Source organism: Sus scrofa, chromosome 4 (genome assembly GCF_000003025.6).
Source record: "Sus scrofa isolate TJ Tabasco breed Duroc chromosome 4, Sscrofa11.1, whole genome shotgun sequence".
NCBI lineage: Eukaryota > Metazoa > Chordata > Mammalia > Artiodactyla > Suidae > Sus > Sus scrofa.
Window position 1 is genome coordinate 116,685,064 of NC_010446.5, and position 16,727 is coordinate 116,701,790.

Here is a 16,727-nt window from a genome sequence, read left to right on the forward strand (position 1 = left end):
ATCGTAAATTCCTAATTCACCTCCCCCCACCCCCTGCTATCCCCTCTAGTAACCATAAGTGTGTTTTCTCCCTATTTTAATAGATATATTTGCTAAAAAAAGAAAAATTCTGGCCCTATGAGAGGAATGTTATTATCCTTATGTAAGAAGTCTTTCTAGATTAGAGATGTAGTTAATAGTTCTTCTAATTATTATGTACTTAGATGCTTTGTTACCATACATCTATTTTTTAGTTCATATACCCCATAGTCCATATTACTGAAATATATAGTCACCCTACATATCATTCTATACATATCATTCAGCTTAGAAGACAAGATAAGCTAAATAGTCTCCCATTATTCCTTTGTGCTTTCTGTTATGGGTTTGGGGACTCATTGTGCAATTTAGGATCTTAATCAGCTCACATAGTGTAGAAGCTGGCAGGTAAGGGAGAACAGATTCAGGCCAAGCAGCGGAGCCTTCTTCAGGGTCTAAATTTTCAGAAAAACAAAACCCCTTCCTGCCTGGGGCATGGGTATCCCTTACTGATTTTTAACAGCACTATATATTCCAATAAGTTTTGGTGGGTTTTTTGTTTTTGTTTGTTATGGCTGTACCTCAGCACATGGAAGTTCCCAGGCCAGGAGTTAAATTAGAGCTGCAGCTGCAGGCCTGCGCCACCACCACAGCAATGCCATATCCACCGGCATCCACAACCTATGCTGCAGCTTGTGGCAACAATGAATCCTTAACCCACTGAGCAAGACCAGGGGTCAAACCCGCATCCTCATGGACACTGTCAGGTTCTTAACCCACAGAGCCACAACAGGAACTCCCTATTCCAATAAGTTTAGGTCTTTATCAGCTATTTTTATGTGGCTTTATTTTTTTCGGTGAAAAAAAAAGTATTAAAAAACACGTGGGTAAGTGCCTCCATTTTCTCTCTCCCTCTCTTAGTCTTCTGCATTTTGTTACTACCTAAGAAAACCTTTTTCACTAAAATAGTAAATAATCCTGAAACGCACCTTTGTTGCCTCCATCTTCTTCACAACTGGTCTAGGTAACACACCCCCACCCCACCCCGCCACCCCCACTCCCCACCCCCAGCCCAGGATGCTTCCAGGCTTTGCCCTTTCTATTCTAGCAACACTGAGAGGCTAAGAGTTTCCTGCCTTTGCCAGACCATACCTCACCTGCATGACTCTACTCATGTCATCTCCTCTTAATTAGAACATCATTCCTCCTCTCCCTCATTCCACAGGGTAAACCCCCAATATCCTTAAAGATTCCACTAAGCATCATTTCTTCCAGGAAGACTTTCCCACCCCCCAACCTCAAGTCTTACTCTGTACCCCATAAATACGTGCTTAGGAACCCATGTCATATCTGTCTCTCCCATATGATTGCGAATTGCTTGTCATAGAGAACTGACCTTTAGTCAACCCTGCACCTAACCCCTTTACAGTAACTGGAGCATAAAAGTAGATCAAGAGATATTTAACAACTAGAGAGATGAATAAATGAACAAAATGAGAGATTCATAGAATTACCACAATAACAGCATGAACAGAGGTTTAGAATTTTACTCAAACACATAATATGCAATTAAAAAGGTTCCTAGCTCCAAACTTATATGATTTTGAAAGCAAATCCCAGTTTCATATATCTATGGTGCTCATGTTTTCCCTTTATTGTAATTTTCTTCTGAAACACTGAGCAAGAGCTAGAGTTTGAATCCATCAGGACTTCAATGGATCTCTTATTACATTACTCTGAAAAAAGATTGCTTTGTGCTTCACACTTACACATGAAAACTGCTTTTTTTCTTCCTCATTAATATCCCCAAAGCATTTCTAGAAATACCTAGATAAACTTAATTTATCAAAGACACCAAAGGGGGTTTTAACATATTTTTTAAAAGCACAGTGAAGATTTCTGAAGTATATACTTTGAAGGGATTATTACTGTGTTAGAAATATAAGACATTTTAGAAAATAAAGCTCTCATCTGGAAATTCTGGCTTTCATATATTTAAAATAAATGTTAAATCCAGAAAGAATATAGTATCTTAGAATTCAGTGACACTAATTATGACCTACAATTTAGTGTTTAACCATTTTTCTTGGCCTCAGTGTCTATATCTCTTGATGTCTACAAAGTAATTTCACCTTAAATGCACATGGCATAGCACTAATTGCGCAAACACTTTCCTAGGGTTTGACACATAGAAAAAGTTTTTGAATGATTATATTATATATAAACATATTTTCATGCATGATATACACATAGTCATTTAAACTTCCAAAATCAACTTTATGAAGTAGATGTCATTGTTTCTCTCTCTCTCTCTTTTTTTTTTTTTTTTTTGCCTTGCCTGCAGCATGAGGAAATTCCTGGGGCCAGGGATCCAACCCATACCACTGCAGTGAAAATGCCAGATCCTTAACTCACTGTGTCACAAAGGAACTCCTCTCCTTCTTTTATCAAAGAGAAAATGAGGTTCAGAATGTTTAGGGATCTTGTTTCGGGCCGCACAACTGAAAACCAGCCAAGATATGATAGAAATCCAGGCACCCTAACTCCAGGGTGTGCCCACTGACACCCCCATGTTCCTCAGCCTCTCATTACTGGGAGTGTGTAAATTATAGACACTGAGATTTGGGGTCAAATTTGAACCCCACTACCTTAATTATGAAATTTGTCATTCACAATAAGAATGTGGCCATTTAATTAATGAAGCTGGACCACAGGCAGGTTCATATTTTTTGTAAAATGAAGTTATGGAACTTCATGATGTTATTAGAAGGATAAAATTAAACAATATGTGTAAAGTTTCCAGTACAGTGCCCAATGCACAGTAAGTGCTTAATACATGTTCATTTCCTTTCCTCTGGTTGTCCTCAGAAACCTCAAAGGTAAAATGTCATAAGGCAAATCCCAAAATACCTGCTGCCCCTTCCACATGCCTTAATGCGGTGAGAAAGCAACAAGTACCCACTGATCTCAGTAGAGTCTTCTTTCCTTTTTCTTGTCCCCTTCCACATCAAATCCATCATCTCTTCTACCACCTAGTATTTCTCAGATATCTCACTCTCTCTGTCCTCCAACCTCCAAGATGAGACTGTCTTAACACAGGCTCTTAGAAGCCCTTACCTAGGTTATCGTAAGTTTCCACGCTGTGGTCCCTCTACTCCCCAGCTCATCCATGGCTGCCTCAGTTACTGAATTTCTAAACTACAAATCTGAACCAAGTCATTGTGGTGCCGAAGGATCTCCATTGTGTCCACACTGACAATAAGTGAAGTTCAGATCCTAGCTGGGCACATCTGGTTTCATCCTGCCTTAGCAAACTTAGCTCCCAACCTTCTCCATACTTAAAGGAGCATCCAACATCTGTCAGTTTCCTAATGTAATGTGATGTTTGGTTTCCGTACATGCTCTCTTCTTCAACCTAAAAGGCCACTGAAATTGCTAATATTAGATGACAGATTGTTGGAGAGATGATAGATAAATTGAGAACAGGTTGGTCAACCACATGTATGCAACTCTTCTCCAAACATTCTCTCACACTTTATGTCTAATCCTTTAGGAAGGAGGTGACAAAGAGATAGAATCAGATCGGTATTAGAGATGAGATAAGGTATCTACCAGATTAGAAGTAAGGCATTGCAATCAAGACCCACAAACACACACGAGAATATAATAGCTTGTAAGGGTATTACAAATCAACACTTTAGAAATGTCATTTTGGGAGTTCCCGTTGTGGAGCAGAGGAAACAAATCTGACTAGTATCCATGAGATGCAGGTTTAATCCCTGGCCTTGCCATGAGCTGTGGTGTATGTCAAAGAGTGGCTCAGATCCCAGGTTGCTGTAGTTTTGGTGTAGGCCAGCAGCTGTAACTCTGATTCAACCCCTAGCTTGGGAACTTCTATATGCCACAGGTGTGGCCCTAAAAAGCAAAGCCAAAAAAAAGAAAAGATATATGTTGCTTAAACCACATTTTTACTAAAGGTAACATTCCGTGGACAATGATTAGGAACCAAAAGTCCTGAATCTTAAAGAAGCCATGAAAACTGTTAGAGAAAATATTTTGACTGACTCCAGCTACATCCTACTAATTCTGGGATGCAGGGATTACATTTATATATATTTAAAAAAAAAAAAAAAGGACCTGGCTCAAGGGTTTTAGAATCACGTGCCATTCAGCTTAGAACCTTGTCCTCCTCCCTGCAGTAACCACATCAGATCCTTTGTTTCCAAAGCCACACAAAACTAAAGCTCTCAAGATACAATGTGATCCTAGGTAGAGTTGTATTGCTGTAAGTGCTGCATGAGGAACAAGGTAAAGTATCAGAAGCAGAGAAAGAAGCACTGGTAATTTACCGTTTTTTGACGGAAAACGCCTGCAGGGCCTAGTCCGGGGCTGGAGTGCGGGGGTTTCTCAGGAAGGCAAATAGCAGCCCACAGGTGGGCTTTGTGGCTTCGGGTCTGTGGCAGGAAGTGCAGGTTCAGACAGAGAGGCTGGGAGATGAGGAGCTGGGACACACGGAGCCCCGGGGCATCCCAGAGGACTGTGGAGGCCCGGCCAAGGCTGTGCTGCTGAGGACGCCGGGTACCAGCAGCTGCCCAGTCTCGCGGGATCTTGGGCTCCACGGGGCTGGCGGGGCAGCCCTGGGATGAGAAACACCTGGACGCCCCAGACGCTGGACTCGGAAAGGAAGCTCGCTCCCAACACCAATCCTCCAAGATTCCTTCCCTCTGCCTTAGTCAGGGCCGTGGTGGTGCAGCACTTTGCTCTAGCCAGGCGTCCGGGACCTGGCTCTTGCCAAGGTCCGTGCATGGTCCAAACACTGGCTGGAGGCCGGTATAGGGGCGTGAAGTGTGCTTGCACAGACCAGGAGTCTATTGCCTACCAGGAAAAAGCCCAGAGGCCCCTGAACAGGTATATAGACTACTGGTGCAGGATCAGCATGCCCCCAAAATGACCTCTGCCAAGGTCCAAGGCTGCAGCATCCAAAATAATCTGTTCCCTTATCCTGGGGACCAAAGTTACTCTTTCTAGCAGCAGCAATGCGTAGAATCCATCTCAGGAGTACCTCATTGCCAGTTCGTGGAAACGTTCCCATGCAGAACGCCTCAGGGCATTGCTTTCCTATTTCTGAGCAGCCCAAATGCCAGCAGCCTGGGAGAGAGGAGGTTCACCCAGCCCCTCTATCCAGAAATGCTCTCCTCTTTAGAATGCCATGGGGGACACCTGTGCGGCCTTCGTTGGGGCCTAGTCTGAGTGGATGGAGTGAAGAGTTTCCCAGGAAGGCAAACAGGGCACAGCTGGAGCAGGTGGTTCTTGTGTGTCAGGGAATTAAGTGCAGGTCCTAATGGAGGGACAGGGAGAGGATGGGCTAGGAGGCACCAAGCTGCAAAGGCAACTTTCACATCCCTCACTCATAATGGATCATGGCCAATGGAATATGACTCACTTATCAAGACAAAGCCACCGGCAACCGAAGGCAGAGTGAGCCCTCGGGTACAGACTCGGTGGATGGGGAACCCTGTTCATCAACAAAGACTAAGGGCAAGAACTCAAAAGTGCCTTTCAGTGCTAGACACCTGCATGCAAGCAGACACTGAAAGGGGTTAGGACACCTCATCCTTCACCTGTCCACCTACTGGAAAAGGAAAAATTTCTATTCAAAGGTGAGAGGATGGGGTGAACAAAGGTCATGAGATTTCTGAAAAGATATATGCAATCTAAGAGAATGAAATGTATACATGTATGTGTAACTGGGTCACCATGCTGTACTGTAGAAAATATATATATATATATACGTAAGTGATTAAAAAAAAAGAAAATGAACTATTGCTTTGAAGGCTTAGACGCAAAACATGTCACTGAAGATAGTTTTCATCAAAAGAGAAGATTTTAAAAGATGCTCAAGGGTGCAGAGACTTTAAATAGCAAAAGGGAATGGTTTGCTATGATACAAAAGGATCTAGCTGCACTTAGAAAAATGTCTCCAAAAAATTATTAACCACAGTATGTAACTAAAACTCCTTGAGACAGCTAAGAAAGCAGAAAAGTCATCACAGATTATCAAGTGAGTCCTGTGGAGGAAAATTCTGGGAAACCCTCTCAGAAAGTAAAGGCAAAGGATGAAGACATTAAAATGAAGAAAAATACAATACACATAGGAACCATGAAAGAGAGCTTAAAAATAGAAACTGAATGAAGAATCAAAGATATAATAAAACAATCTTTCTGGGCTTCAAAACACCTAAGACTACAATTCAAAATATCTCACAAAATCAATGACAAAAATAGTGGAGAACACAGTCACACCCACACTCCTATGCAGTTAAACATGCCAATTAAAAAGCAAAAGCCTAACCGTGTGTTTTAAACAAAATAAAACTACATATTTTTGTGAGAAAATTATTAAAATAAACTGACAGCAAATAGAAATGTAAGGAACAAAAGACTTCGGACAAAAGTATACCCAAAGAAAACTGGAATGATCATATTAAAGTAAGGGTACTGTTTTAAAAAATATTCTATTTCCCTTTGTAAATCATGTCCTGTAGCATATGAAGCCTATTTCCTCATGGAGGGAAAGGAAAGTTAAAATTAGGAGAGTTTTGAAACCACATCACATAGCTGTTCCAGTTGCTGCCTCCTACTATCACCCTACCATCACCCACACAGCAGAAAAGGAAATCCCACACAGAGCTTCTTTCCTTCTAGACATACTTTTGAAAAAAATCTCACATGGGGAAAACTTCCTTTTTACAATCTCATGTCAACTAGAGAGGAGTGGGTCCAGGGGGAAAAAATCTAAAACACTAAGATACTACTTAAAATATAAGAATGATTTTTACCAAATTAGTCTAGGTTTAGTTATTCATCTGTATTCAGAGTATGTGTGTGTGACAGAGACAGACACGGTATGTCTGTTAGTATGTACATTCTATCAAAGCAATCTACATTCTTTTCACACATTGCAGATTGGAGTAGAGGCCAAGTGACTGGGGCATGTTAATTTCACATAGCCTCTAAGACCGTTGTGGCTCATTGGTAACAAACCCAACTAGTATCCATGAGGATGCGGGTTCCACCCCTGGCCCCACTCAGTGGCTTAAGGATCTGGCGTTGCTGTGAGCTGTGATAGGTCACAGATGTGGCTGGGATCCCACATTGCTGTGGCTGATTTTGGAGCCAGACTGCCTGGTTTGAAACAAAATTTAACCTCCGTGTGTCACAGAAAGTTCACATATTAAATAAGAATAATAATAATACATATTTTGTATTGTGGAAATAATTAAAAGTTTATATAGATGTAAAGTGCTTAATGCATGGTTCTGTTAATCAACAATCATTTGAGTTCTCTACCACTGTTGAGATGCACTTTGTGCTATTGCAATTAATTGTCCTCTTTTTGCACATTCCTTTTGTCTATCACCTTTCTTACCATTAGCACAATATATCTCCAAATATTACTGGGCTTCAGTTATTTTAGGTTTCTAACAGGTAAGAAACCAACTCTTAACACACTGAAAGAGATAGGACTTAAAAGAACAAAATAATCCAATCTACTATGTCCCTGCAAATCTTCCTGAAATGTCCCTTAAGATCTTCCCAAAATGCCAGGTAAAGAACATTAAGAAAAATTTTATCAAATACTTTTTATGCATTATGTAAACACCAACAACATATAATACACACAATGCACTGATTAGGCAGACCAAATAATTTCACTGTGGTCATCTTAACTTTTTTCTCTGAGAGGTCACCTTGCAATAGGCTAACTTTTCTTTCAAGTCTTTAAGATCTTTTTGTATTTATCAATTTCCTCTTGCTTCTCTTGCTCATCTCTGTCCCTCTGCACCTTTAAGTGTGAAGTTGTCTGCTCTCGAGAAGAAAGAACATCAATACATGAAAAAATTCCTTTCATACTTACATTATATCAGGGTAATTCAACTTTTAGCTGGTAAAATTTCACACTTTTATTCTCCATTCAAAAGATAGTGATAAGTTGTTACTAATTTACTTTTTAAAGAATTCGTTCTCTCTACCTCTCTTGCTATAACAAATATCTGGCTTTGTTCTTTTGATTCTCCTAGGTTTCTTTTCCAGTAATCCCAACTAGTATTAGATGTGCCTAAAGTATTTTTCTGGAATAATCCCACTTTTTTCTCCAATTCCCAAGTAACCAAACACACACATACACACACACACACGCACATATATATATATATATATCCTAAGGACACAAATGAACTAATATTTCATCTTTGTACGGGTATACCATGGAGGTACAGAGGGTTAGGTTCCAGACCACCACAACAAAGTGAATATTAGAATAAAGCAGGAGTTCCCATCGTGGCGCAGTGGTTAACGAATCCGACTAGGAACCATGAGGTTGCGGGTTCGGTCCCTGCTCTTGCTCAGTGGGTTAACGATCCGGCGTTGCCGTGAGCTGTGGTGTAGGTTGCAGACGCGGCTCAGATCCCGCGTTGCTGTGGCTCTGGCGTAGGCCGGTGGCTACAGCTCCGATTCAACCCCTAGCCTGGGAACCTCCATATGCCGCGGGAGCGGCCCAAGAAATAGCAACAACAACAACAACAAAAGACAAAAAGACAAAAGACAAAAAAAAAAAAAGAATAAAGCAGGCAACTGGAGTTGCCCTAGTGTTTCAGTGGGTTAATAACTTGACTAGTATCCATGAGGATGAATGCAGGTTTGATCCTTGGCCTTGCTCGGTGGGTTAAGGATCCAGCGTTGCTGCAAGCTGCAGCACAGGTTGCAGAAACAGCTCAGATCTTGCATTGCTGTAGCTGTGGTGTAGTCTGGCAGCTGCAACTCCAATTGACCCCTATCCTGGGAACTTCCACAGGCCACAGGTGTGGCCCAAAAAGGACAAAAAATAAAAATTAAAATAAAAAAATTAAAAATAAAGCAGGCAACTGTAAAACAAAACAAAGCGAAAACAAAATGTATGGCTCTGTTGCATTAATATCCAAGAAATAAATGCATTGCTTGACTCTTGGTTTGACTCATGGGGAAAAAAAACCCAAAAACCTCTCTAAATTAGAATAGCATGGGCAAAATGTGAATGTGGTTCAACTAACACAGCCACAAGAGGAAGAACATGAGTTGCAGAAGCACAAAGAATGCAACAAATCTAAAGGACGACTGAAACCAGGACTTTGAACACAAGAACTCTTCCTTTTACCTCTTCTAGTTAGTTTATCCTTCCATGTCAGTAACTACCTCCTTTTCGACTTAGTACAAGTGCTCATGCCCAGACCATTTATTATGATCCATATAAAGATAGCAGCTCCCATTTTGACTCACATAGATAGAAGGGAAAAAAGTTATATTTATCCAATGCTTATTTTGTGCCCAGCAGTCTTCTAAGCATTTTACATATGTTAATTCCCTTACTGCTCCCAATAAATCAATAAGATAAGATTTTAAAATCAGAAACCAAGGGGAGAAATTACAATGGATACCAGAGAAGTGCAAAGGATTACAAGAGAATACTATGAACAGCTACATGCCAACAAACTGGACAATGTAGAAAAAAATAGATAAATTTTTAGAATCATACAACCTTCTAAGACTGAATCATGAAGAAACAGAAAATTCGAGTAGACTCATTACTAGTAAGAAGTTGAAACAGTACGTCAAATCCTCCCCAAGCACAAAAGTCCAGGACCAGATGACTTCACAGGTGAATTCTACCAAATATTCATAGATTTAATATTAATCCTTCTCAAACACCTCCAAAAACTTGAAGAGAAGAACACTTCCTAACTCATTTTACAAGGCAATTATTACTCTGATACCAAAACCAAAGACAACACACATAGAAAAAAACACTATAGGTCAATATCTCTTATGAACATAGATGCAAAAAACCTTAGAAAATAAAATTTAACAATACACTAAAAGGATCATACACCATTACAAGTGAGACATTTTCCAGGGATACAAGGATGGTTCAACAATACAAATCACTGACATGATATATCACGTTAACAAAATGAAAGATGGAAATCAGATGATCATCTCAAAATGCAGAAAAAGCATTTGACAACATTCGAAACCCATTTAAAAGCGTTTGACAACATTCAAAACCCATTTATGATTTTAAAAAATCTCAAAATAGGTATAGAAGACAGGTCTATCAACAGATGATTGGATTAGGAAGATGTGGTATACATACACAATGGAATACTACTAAACCATAAAAAAGAATGACATAATGCCATTTGCAGCAACATGGATGGAACTAGAGACTCTCATACTGAGTGAAATGAGTAAAGACAAAGACAAACACCATATGATATCACTTATAACTGGAATCTCATATACAGAACAAATGAAGCTTTCCACAGAAAAGAAAATCATGGACTTGGAGAATAGACTTGTGGCTGCCCAGGGGGAGAGGGAGGGAGTGGGAGGGATCGGGATCTTGGGGTTATTGGATACAACTTGGAATAGATTTACAAGGAGATCCTGCTGAGTAGCATCGAGAACTACGTCTACATACTTATATTGCAACAGAACAAAGGGTGGGGAAAAAAAATGTATACATGTAAGAGTAACTTGGTCCCCATGCTGTACAGCGGAAAAAAATTAAAATAATAAAACAAGAAAAAAAATCCAATTAAAAAAAAAGGAAGACAGGTCATATATGGCAAAATGACAGCTAACATCGTACTCAATAGCAAAAAACTGAAAGCTATTCCTCTAAATAGAAACAAGACGAGGATGCCCCTCTCACCACTCTCATGCAGAATAGTACTTAAAGTCCCAGCCAGAGCAATTATGCAAGAAAGAAATAAAAGGCACCTAAATTGGAAGTAAAATTGTCACCAATTGCAGATAATATGATTTTATATACCTATAGAGGACATAAAGACTACCAAAAAAAAATTAGAAATAATAAACACAGTAAATCTGCAAACTATGAAATCAATATTCAAAAAATCTTGCATTTCTATACACTAATAATGAAATAGAAAGAGAAACTAAGAAAATGATATCATGTACAATGGCAACAAAAAGAATAAAATACCTAGGAAAGACCTATATACGGAAAATTATAAGATACCATTCAAAGAAATTGAAAACAAAAATCAATGTAAAGATAGTCTGTGCTCAAGGATTAAAAGAATTAACAATTTTAAAAATTTCCATATTATCTAAAGCAATCTACTGATTCAATGCAATTCCTATTAAAATCCCAATGATATTTTTCACAGAAATAGAACAAATAATCCTAAAATTTTAATATAAAACAATACCATTATCTCACACCTTTCACAAAAATTAACTCAAAATTGATTAAAGACTTGCATGAGACCTGAAAAATCCTAGGAGAAAACCTAGCCAGTACTATCTTTGACACCAGTCTTAGCAATATCTTTCTAGATATGTCTCCTCAGCCAAAGGAAACAAAGGCAAAAATAAACAAATGGGATTACATCACACTAAAAAGCTTCTGCATCAACAAAATGACAAAACAACCTACCAAATGTTAGCACATACTTGCAAATGATATATATGATAAGGGGTAAATGTCCAAAACATATAAAGAACACATAACTTATTAGCTTAATTTTAAAAATAAGCAGAGTATCCGAATAAACATTTTTCCAAAGAAGACATGACTGATGTCCTTAAGGCACATGAAAAGATGTTCAACATCACTAATTATTAGGAAAATGCAAATCAAAACCACAGTGATGTAACACCTCAGGCCTGTTACAACAGCTCTTATCAAAAAGACAAGAAATAGCAAGTGTTGGAAATAATGTAAAGAAAAGATAACACTCTTACAATGTTGGTGGGAATGTAAGTTGGTGCAGCCACTGCGGAAAGCATAATGGAGAATCCTTAAATTATTAAGAATAGAGTATATAAGTATATTAAGAATTAAGAATAGAGTACATATTCCATATACTCCATTTCTGGGTATTTATCCAAAGAATATAAAAACAATAATTTGAAAATATATATGCACCCCTATGTTCATCACAGCATTTATAATAGCCAAGGCATGTAAACAACCCAGTGCCAGTGGCGAGATGGATAAAGAAGATGTGATAAGTATGTACAATGGAATACAGAGTAATGGTTACCAGAGGGAAAGCAGGTGGGGGGAGAGGGAACTGTATGAATATATGGAAAAACCAAACGTTTGGTGGAGAGCATGCTGAAGTACAGAGATGGCAACATATGACATTGTACATATGAACCTTATATAATGTTATAAACCATAGTTACCTCAATTCAAATACATACATACATATTTAAAATGGCCGGGATCAGACTTGCCCTGATATTGGGGAATAATTAGAAACTATTATGTATAACAATAGTCAAATAAGTTAAATTTTGCAGACGGTTTAAGACACAGCCAGGCTCAACATGACTGTGAAATTAATTCCTGAGAATCATCCTCTTATCTAATATGGTCTCTTATCACCAGGGGAACAACCAAAGCCACATTTTATGGGAAAAATATCAGCAAGCATATCTATCTCCTCGCCTCAAACATGGATTCTCTCAGGACAAGGATTATTTCCTGTTCATCTCTCCTTCCCAACAACTTACATCAATGGGCACCAAATAAGTTCTAAATAATTGTCTGTTAATTGAATGAATGAGTGAATGGATTTTAATTTAATAAATAAATAAACTGGATATGGGAGCACTGTTTTCTCTTTCGGACAAGATTCTTCATCTCCTTCTCTCAATGTAAAAGCTATCACGAAATAACTGAAATCCAAGAAGCCATGTTGGAAAAGGGGAGATCTTTGAGCAAGGAGGACCTCCTCAGTGGATTAACATTGAGCTCATTGTTGACTGTGTAACATAATTTCCCTTGATGTGTATCCACAAATTAGTTACCGCCGTTGATATTTCAAATGTGACATAAGTAGTCATAATCCTTCCAGCTGAAATAAAACGTAAATCTAAACAGCTAAAAAAGTCACAGCATAAATAAAGAAGGGAATATGGACAGAGTCCGAGATCTTGCAGCTCAGCTAACTCTCTCTGGAAAGAACATTATCATTTGTTATTCTGGCATTGTATTCATGATGTTTTCATCCACAGAAGTCCTGAAATCTTTGCTACAGACCAAATATTCTGATTTGCTTCTCCTTGCTTCTTTATACTGATTTAAAAAACCATTTGACATTATGAAATATCCTGAGTTTGAAGACCGTTTCCCACCATAGCAAGAATACAGAATACTTTGCCCAATGCCAAATTTAAGGATTACAATTGAATCTCAGTGATATAAGAAGTGAAAGCATTTTTAAAAAATGCCTAATCTGTAATTGTTCTATTTTTCTATCATTTAGTTTCTGATATGGAAGTCATTTCTTGCTAGGGAAACAAAAAGCTATCTCATGGAGAATCATGCAATCCTACAGTTGGATATGACTTTTGAGCAATGTTCTTTCAACTCATGTGACCCAGCCCCACGATGCACTCTGTACAGGTTAGAGGAAGGGGATGCAGTGTTTACCACCAACAGGAAATACAGAGAACTGAGTTACAGGGAGGAGCCTTCAGCCTTAAGCATCTAATCAGTTCATCACACTGTTTGACATAAATACCATTGCCTTCCGCGCCATGATGGAGTGAATGTCAGGAATCTTAGACATCACCTAGTCTAACTTACTCAAAAAGAAATGCCTACTCCAACCATTCTGGCACAGGATTACTTGAGCTGTTTTTATAGGTTTTCCACGACTTATTTCTCAATACTTTGTGAAACAACTCTTTCTGAAAGATCCTCTAGAGACAGAGATTTTTTAAAAAAAAAAATCTTATAACTTCTGAGAATTGAAGCAAATCCTGGCATTTGAAGCTACAGTGAATACAAATTCACATGATAGTCTCAAATCTTGGAATCCAGATATTATCTTTGTTATCATTTCTCCAGGACATACATTTTCTATTCCCTCAAATGTCTCTAAAAAAGGTTCAAGAACCTTCCACAATTGGGCAGCAATTTCATTTACCAAAAAAAAAAAAAAAAAAAGTTTCTTTTAAAAATATATGGTCTAGTACTGAATAAAATTGGATCAAAGCTTACTAAAATGTGTCTACTATTTCTTCAGTTTTTACTTAATCAAGAATAGAATGGGATATTTCCTTTTTTTCCTCTTAGTAATTTCATCATATTTTTTGTTCACACTGAATGCGTGGTCAGTGGAAAAACCTCAGGATATTTTATATGAACTGCTCTCAACTCAAAACATATCTTCTTTATCTTGTACTTTTCCATTTTTTCAAACTAACCACCTTAATTTTTATAGAAATTTTAGGTTCACAGTAAAACTGAGCAGAAAGTACAATAGTTCTCACATACTCTCTCTTTCAACACACATGTGGCCCCCACCAGAGTGGATCATTTGCTGCAACGATGAATCAACTTTCACACTTCATTATCATCCTCAGTCCAGGGTGTACATTAGGGTTCATTCTTGATGTACATTTTATGAGTTATGACAGATGTATAATTACATGTATCCACCACTGTATTATTATATGAAATAGTCTCACTGACCTAAAAATTCTCTGTGTTCTACCTGTTCATCTCGCCCAGTCCCCTATCCTCTGGCAAACACTAATATTTTTACTGTCTTCATAATTTTGCCATTTCCAGAAGGTCCTAAAGTTAGAATTATACAGTACATAGCTTTTCAGATTGACTTCTTTCACTTAGCAATATGCATCTAAGTTTCCTCCACACCTTTTTTTCCCCCAGGACCAAGTTGATTCTCACAGATGCAAGACCAACTCAGTATGTGAGAAATCAATGTAATGCACCATATTAACAGGCTACAAAAGAAAAATTCACATGATCGTGCCAGCTAACGGGTAAGAAGAATTTTAAAAAATAATATTCATTCATAATAAAAACTCTAGGAGAAAATGAAAAGGAGAGGATCTTCCTCAACTTGATAAAGAGCATCCCTACAGAACAAACTTAAGTCAATGTTATACTTAAAAGACTGGCCTCTCCCAGCTTTACTGCTGACAAAATCATACATTTTTAAGGTGCACAGTGTGATGATTTGACATATATATAGTGAAATGACTACCATAATCAAATTAATTAACACATTCATCACCTCACATAATTACCTTTTTTGTGTGGTGAGAACACTTAAGCTCTAGACTTCTAGCAAGTTTCAAAAATTTAATACAGTGCTATTAAATATAATCACCATGCTATACATTAGATCCTCATAGCATATTTATGAAAATTTGTACCCTTTGACCAATATCTATTTCCTCATCCTCCAGTCCCTGGCAACAACCATTCTACTCTCTGTTTCTGTGAGTCTGACTTTTTTTAAAAATTTCTTTTTGTTAAATATAAAGACAGGAAAGTCCATTTTTTTTCCTATGTTAAATTTAATTAAACTTATTTTTCACCTGAAAATACAATTTTTGTTCCTGCTTTGTAATCAATTAGTTTTAATTGCTAATAGTTCTTTTGCACATGGCCTTTTTACAGGACTTCAGTAATTAAATTGCAAAGTAATTGCAAAGCATGTAACACAAGTTAGGACAGGACTCCATGACACACCACTAGACACTTCCCCCCAACTTGACATCTAGCCACCTAAATATCACCAAAGTACTTCTTATCTGCTAAATTTTTACTTGTATCTTTTTTATTGTGGTTAATCTAAAGCAAAGTCATAAAAAGCATACCCAGTTTCTTAGTTAAGCAATAATTAACACTGTAAAAAACCAACCCCCAAATAGCTCAAATACATTAAATTTTATTCTTCCCTTCTATAAAGATGAAAAAGGTGTCCCTGATTGACTAGAAACTCTCCTTTCAGCAATAATTCAGGGATACAGATTTTGTCCATTGAATGACCTTGCCGTCTTCAATATGTGGCTTCAAAGTTTGTTGTGCTCCCCTGTATCAAGTTGGTTCAAGATGAAAAAGCAAGTAAAGAAAGCACACTGGATTTTTTTGTTTTAATCCTGACTTAAAAGTGAATTTTAAAATTGGTATAAGCAATTGCTGGCTAGGAATGTCACATGTCAGCAATAGCCCCATGTTATGAAAAGAGAGACACAATTTTGGAGGGAAGCAAGGAACTTTCTTGAAAACAGTCCATCCCTCTTGCCATCATTTTCTTCAAATCAGGCTTTTTCCAAGGAAGACCATCTAAAGTAAACTCAGAAGCCATCCAAGTCAAAATTCAGAACATCCTTGTGAAATGCAACATTCTTCACCAAGTCCAAACATGGCTTCTCACTCTCCTATGAATTAACAAAATAGCTTCTAGTCACCAGACAATCATACGATCATATTCCCTTTCTCTCTCTCTCTTTCTTTTTCTTTTCCTTCTTCTTATTCTCTTCTCTCCTGCCATCACTCAATAGACAGCAGAGGAGCAGAGACAGGAAAACTGTAATATAATAAAAACACCCAATAGGAAATAAAAACACCAAATAGGAAAAAAGAATGCAACATGGTGTAGTCATGGCAAAAATTTAACTCCCAAGGGTAGGCACATTTTCCTGGTCATAGAAGATGTTTCTGGATTAGACTATAATCTCTGGTAGGAACTTTCTTGCCCATTGTCGTCTCTTGTTACTTGTTCCAGCCCTATTCCTCAAAATCTTAGTTGGCTCTGATTTATCTATTTCTAGATAGTTTAATGTGATAGTAACCATGACAAAATTACTGTCTT